Genomic DNA, 6,277 nt, shown 5'->3' on the forward strand with positions numbered 1-6,277 from the left:
CTGTCTGTAACTCCAAGGGCTAACACCCTCATACAGACATACATGCAGGCTAAACACCAATGCACATAAAATAAAAATAAATAAATTTTTTTTAAGTAACCTAAATCTGGGCAGTAGTGGTTCATGTCTTTAATCTTAGCACTTGGGAGGCAGAGGCAGGCAGATCTCTGAGTTCGAGGCCAGCCTGATCCACAAAGGGAGTGCAGGACGGGCAAGGCTACACAGAGAAACTGTGTCTTAAAAAACAAAAACAAACAAAAAATGGAGTCTTAAAAAAATACTTTACTGTCCTTAGCATCTTCAAGATCCTTCATCGTTCAGTTTAAGTCCCCTTTACCCTTTGCCTCCATGACACACCTATTCCCATGGCCTGGCCATCCTGAACTAGCGTGATGCCACTGTTCAGAGTCCTGTCTGCCCCTGCTTTGGTGCCCATCCCTGCTGTCTAATGTGTCTGTTTGCCAATTATCATCTCCCCTTGGCTGACTTCTAGCTCATCCTCTGCACCCCAGCCTCCTCAGCCTCCCCTGGGGGTTCATCCCTCACATGCAAGGCAGACGCCTGCTCTTGATCTCCTCACCACGGCTTGCACTTTGTATGGCTTGTGATTGCTTATTTTTGCTACCACTTCCACTGGGTTGTAAGCCTCTTAGAGATAGGAAACACGGAGCTGTGTCATATGAAGGGAAAGAAGTTATCACTCCCTTGACACAGATGGAAGAAGCCTTGGGGTTCGATAAACGTGCAGTTAAGGCATTGCCACCTGATTATTGGTATCTAACCATTGCTGGACCTCCACTCCTGGGTGACGCAGCTCAACAACAGAGTACTTGACAGGTAGGCATGAGGCCCTAGGTGCAATCCCTGGCAGAGGGAAAACAATCTGGCAACCATCCAGGAAACATGCCTCTTACTGTTTTACAAATTTATTTTGGTTCTTTGACATGGAATCTCACACTCTAGGTTTCCCTGGCTGGCTTAGAACTCACTCTGTAGCCCAGACTGACCTTGAACTCATAGCAACCCTCCTGCCTTAGCTTCCTAAGTGGTAAGATTACAAGCGTGCATCTCATGCCATGCTAGGAAGTATGTCTTATAAAACCTCAAGACAAAGGCTGGCAAGATGTCTCAGTGGTAAAGGCACTTGCCATGCAACTCTAAACAAACTACTGAGTCTCATCCCCAAAGTGCATGATAGAAAGAATGGAAACTTCTGAAAGCTGTCCTTCGCCCTGCCCCACACCATAGTATATGTGCACCTCACTCCCCAAAACAACAATAGATAAAATTTAAAAATAATCCTTCAGAAGAAGCCGTGGAGTTGGCTCAGTGGGTAAGAGTGCTTGCTGAGCAGGTGTGAGGACCTGAGTTAGAATCCCCAGCATCTATATTAAAAGCCAGATATGGCTGCATATGTGCCTGAAAACCCAGCCCCAGAAGGGGGCTGAGACAGCTGGACCACTAGGGTTTGCTGGCTGCCAGCCTAGTTCCAGATTCAATGAGAGACCCTGTGTCAAGGGAATAAGCTGGAGAATGAGAAAGCAGGGCAGCTGATGTTCTTCTCTGGCGTCTGTGTTCATACTACATACATACACCACACACACACACACACACACACACACACACACATCATCATCATCATCATCATCATCATCATCATAATCTCAACCGATTATCCTAATATATAAATATATAGCAGGTATATGATAACTTTGTTGTTGATCATTAAATAAGTGAACAAGTGAAATGGTGGGTGAACAGAAAGAGAATGCACAGCTAGACAGAGACTCGGTAGAAATAGTAGAGGATGGTTTGGGAATGTATTTCCTAAGTGAGGAAGAACAAGGAGGGAAGGAGGGAAGATGTGGTAAGAGCTGGTCAACTCCAGGTGAGGGGAGGAAACCGGGAGGATTGTCCTGGAAAGTGTCTGTTTCTCTCTGTCCAGCCACGGGTGAGATCTTCCTTTTTCTTCTCTCGGGCCAGGCAGGGTGGTAGTGCACACCTGTCCTTCCAGCACTTAGGGGCGGCAGCAGCATGGGGGAGTCGAAGGCTAGCCTCAGCTACATAGAAGCTCTAGGCCAGTCTGGGTTACACCAAGCCCTGTCTCTGTATCTGAATAAATGGGGGCTGGAGAAATGACCCAGTGGTGGACAGCACTGACTGCTTTTCCAGATGACTCGTGTTCCATTCCCAGCACCCACGTGGCAGCTCACAACTGTCTGTAACTCCAATTCTAGGGAACCTAAGCCCTCTTCTGGCCTTCATAGGCACCAGGCACACAAGTGGTACACAAACATACGTGCAAGCAAAATGCCCACACACATACAAAAAAATAAATAACTAAGTAAGAGTCTTCATTTTAGCGAGGCACGGTGGATGCCTGCCTGTAATCCCGGCACCCAGGGAGACAGAGGCGGGCAGATCACTGTGAGTTGAAGCCAGCCTGGTCTACAAAGCGAGTCCAGGACAACCAAGGATACACAGAAAAACCCTGTCTCGAAAACCAAAAACAGTGACAACAACAATAATAATAATAATAATAATAATAAAATAAAAATTAAAAAGTCTCCATTCTGTTCTTTAATCTGATAACTTCGTCTCCAGCATTGGGAGGCTGCAGTTAATAGTCTGTACTTCTCTTGTGTGGACCTGGGCTCAGTTCCCAGCACCCACCTAGGGTAGCCCACAACTGCCTGTAACTCCAGCTCTAGGGGGACCTGATGCCTCCATCCTCTGTGGCCACGAACTCTCATCTTAACGATCAGATATATACTCAATTAAATAAACATTTGAAAATTGAAAATTCGGAGACCAAAGAGCTCACATAGGGCAGGGCTTTGAGGGCTTTAGATAGGCAGCAGTGGGCTCACTGATTATCAGTTACATCTGACTTTAAGTCCATCCAGCTGGAAATCACTCATTTCCAAAGCCATTCCCATTTCTCTCACCCCTGCTCATTCTTCCTTTGCATTGCCATTGCTGTGGTACCAGGAACTGAAAACAGTCTGTTTGCTCTAAATTACCTTGAAAAGCTTCAGTGGCTCTATCCTTACCAAGTAATGTTAGCTTTGTTTTTAATCCAAGTGGAAAAAAATAAAGGGATAAAACTGATATCATCCCTAAATGAGATGTATGTCTGTTCATACAAGTCGTGCTTAAGTCTAATTGTATGGCCTAAGAGTCCCTGCAGCCATCCAGCCAATTTTCTAAGGCTACCAGGACCACAGTTCAGTTGATCTAATTCAGAACAAATTTTTATCCGTAGATGGGATGGAAAATCTAGGTGAGGATTAAGGTCATGGCCAAGGTACAAGAGGAGAAGGAAGTCTGAGTTAATTATAACCTAGGTTCTGCCGTCTTGATTCCAGGAAGCTGTCCCTTAGCTAGGTGGACAACGTGCTGATTGAGGGACATTCTTAGAGCATTAGAGTTCTAGAGTTCTGAGACATATTCCATATGGAACAGTGTCAGTACTGAGTGGCTAGAAATCTGTCATTTAAAAAGACCTTTGAAGCAAGGATTTGGCTATTTTCTTTGCAGCAATTGTAACTAGCCTGAAAGATTTCCCAAAAGCCATCACTCTCAAGACCAGTTTGGTAAAGGTATTTTGGCATGTTTTTGTTGTTTAACGTGCTAAGAATAGCACCAAAGGACTTGTACATACCAGGCCAACCCAACCCAACATGCTACAAAGGGCTACATTTCAGCTTCTTCACATGTTTTTGAATATATATCATAATGCCTACTTTAAAGCACTTAATTTTTTTTACATTGTGTGTGTGTGTGTGTCTACAGAATACCACAACGTGTGCATTTGGAAGTCAGAAGACAATTTGTGAGAAGTAATTCTCTCTTTTCATTATGTGTTTTCCAGGGATGGAACTCTAGGCTTGAAGCAAGTTCCTTTACCTGATGAGCCGTATTGCTGGTCCCCACTGCATTTATTTGTTAATTTTTAAGACTTTGGAAATTATTACTAGCTGGGTGGTGGTGGCATACACATTTGATTCCAGCATTAGAAAGGCAGAAACAGGCAGATCTCTGAGTTCAAAGCCATCCTGGTTTACAGAGTGAGTTCCACAATACCAGGACTACAAAAAGAAATGCTGTATTAAAAAACAAACAAACAAACAAACAAACAAACAAACAAACAATTATTGCCTGGCTGGAGAAATGGCTCAGTGGGTAAAAGCACTTGTGGAGTCGGATTCCCTGTACCCACATGGAAACTTACAACCACCTGTAACTCCAGCTCCAGGAATTCCATTGCCTGATTCTGACCTCTGCAGGTGCCAAGCGTGCATGGAGTGCATAGACATGCATGCAGGCAAAAAACCTAAACACATAAGATAAGAGACTACTACCTCAGCGCACTGCATACATATTTAGGCATCACACAGCACCCCATGAATACCTATAATTTTTATGTTTTTATGTCAGCTCAAAAATAATTTAATTTACAAATTCAGCAGTGGACAATTGTATAAAGACATACTACTTATCTTTTGGGAGATGACAGTACAAAACAGATAAATAAAACCATGAGACACAGCCACCATTAAAAGACAAAGATTTCATGCTCTGTGGGTACACAATTGCATATATATATAAATATGCATGCCAGAGGTCAACCTTGGGAATGGTCCACTTTTTTTTTTTTTTTTTTTTTTTTTTTTTTTTGGGACAGAATCTCTCACTGGTCTTGACCTAACCAAGAAGGTTAGGCTGGCTAGCCGGAGAGCCACAGGGATCTGCCTGTCTCTGTCTTCCCAGTGCTAGAATTATAAGTCATCATAGTTTTTGTTGTTGTTATTTGTTTGTTTGTTTTATGAGACAAAGTCTATGTAGCCCTAGCTGGCCTGAAACTCTGTGTAGATCAGGCTGGCCTGAAATTCACAGAGATCTGCCCGCCGCAGTCTCTCCAGTACTGAAATTTATGGTGTGTGCCACCACTCCTGGCATACTTGGTTTTGAATATGGATGCTAAGGTTGAACTTACCACCACACTGATTGAGCCATTTCCCTATCTCTAAGACTTCACACTCTAACACAAAAATGTAAGCCTAAGTCAGGTATGGTGGTTTGCTTCTATAATCTCGGGAGAGTCCTAGGCAGGAGGATTGCTGTGAGGCCAGCCTGGGCTACACATTGAGAAACACATCTCTATATCTCAAACCAGACAAACACTGATGTGCTGGCTTATGTGTGTCTTATGAAGTCATATGAAGCTGGAGTCATATGAAAAGAGGGAAGCTCAATTAAGAAAATGACCCTATAGGAGCCAGCTGTAAGGCATTTTCTTAGTGATTGACAGAAGAGGGCCCAGCCCATTGTGGGTGGTGCCATCCTTGGGCTGGTGGTCCTGGGTTCTAGAAGAAAGCAGGTTGAGCAGGCCATGTTGAACTAGCCAGTAAGCAGCATCCCTTCATGGATTCTGCATCAGCTCCTGCCTCCAGGTTCCTGCCCTGTTTGAGTTCCTGTCCTGACTTCCTCCAGTGATAAACTATGATCTGGAAGTGTAAGCTGAATAAACCCTTTCCTCCCCAACTTGCTTTTGGTTATACTGTTTCGCTGAAGCAATAAAAACTCTCCACTGAGACAAATGATAGCAAAAAGCTGAGTATGTGTGGTGGCATATGCTTGTAAACTCAGCATGTGTGAAGTGGAGGCAGGAGAATCACTGTAAGCTGTGGGCCAGCTTGATCTCTATAGAAAGCTATACCTTGAGATATGGAGTGAAACCCTGCCTCAAAAACTGAAATAAATACTTTTTCTTTTAAAACATAATTCTAAATTGACAGCTGTGGAGATAGTTTAGTGGGTGATCGTGCAAGCATGAAGACCCGAGTTAAAATACCCAGAACCCATAGAAAGCTGGGCATGTTCTCATACACCCCTAACTTCAACTCTGGGACGAGAGGGTATGTGAGAAGGGGCAGAGACAGTAGGATTGCTGGAGCCTGCTAGTTGCCAAGCTATTTCCAGGTCCAATGAGAGAGCCAGTAAAGTGGAGAGTGATAGGGCTGGATTCCAATGTTGTCTTCTGGGTTCTTCAAATGTTCACAGGTGCGCACAGCCATGCGTGTGTGTGTGTGTGTGTGTGTGTGTGTGTGTCACATACACATCCCCTACACTCAAACACATTCCTACATACATGGTAACTAAGTAAATAAATAAATGTAAAAAAATTAAAATATTAGGCAGGCCAGTGGTGGTGAACACCTTTAATCCCAGCACTTGGGAGACAGAGGCAGCTGGATCTCTGTGATTTCAGGGC

At 44.0% G+C, this 6,277-nt stretch overlaps 1 non-coding gene across 1 annotated transcript; it reads left to right on the forward strand.

Moving 5' to 3' along the window:
- Positions 1-672: 672 nt before the first annotated feature.
- On the forward strand, positions 673-793 carry LOC129687860 (U6atac minor spliceosomal RNA). Its single transcript, XR_008721827.1, has one exon. It is a non-coding gene; the product is annotated as a U6atac minor spliceosomal RNA (small nuclear RNA).
- The last annotated feature ends 5,484 nt before the right edge of the window (positions 794-6,277 follow it).

Source organism: Psammomys obesus, unplaced genomic scaffold (genome assembly GCF_907164565.1).
Source record: "Psammomys obesus unplaced genomic scaffold, mPsaObe1.curated_primary_1811, whole genome shotgun sequence".
In the NCBI taxonomy this organism is placed as follows: domain Eukaryota; kingdom Metazoa; phylum Chordata; class Mammalia; order Rodentia; family Muridae; genus Psammomys; species Psammomys obesus.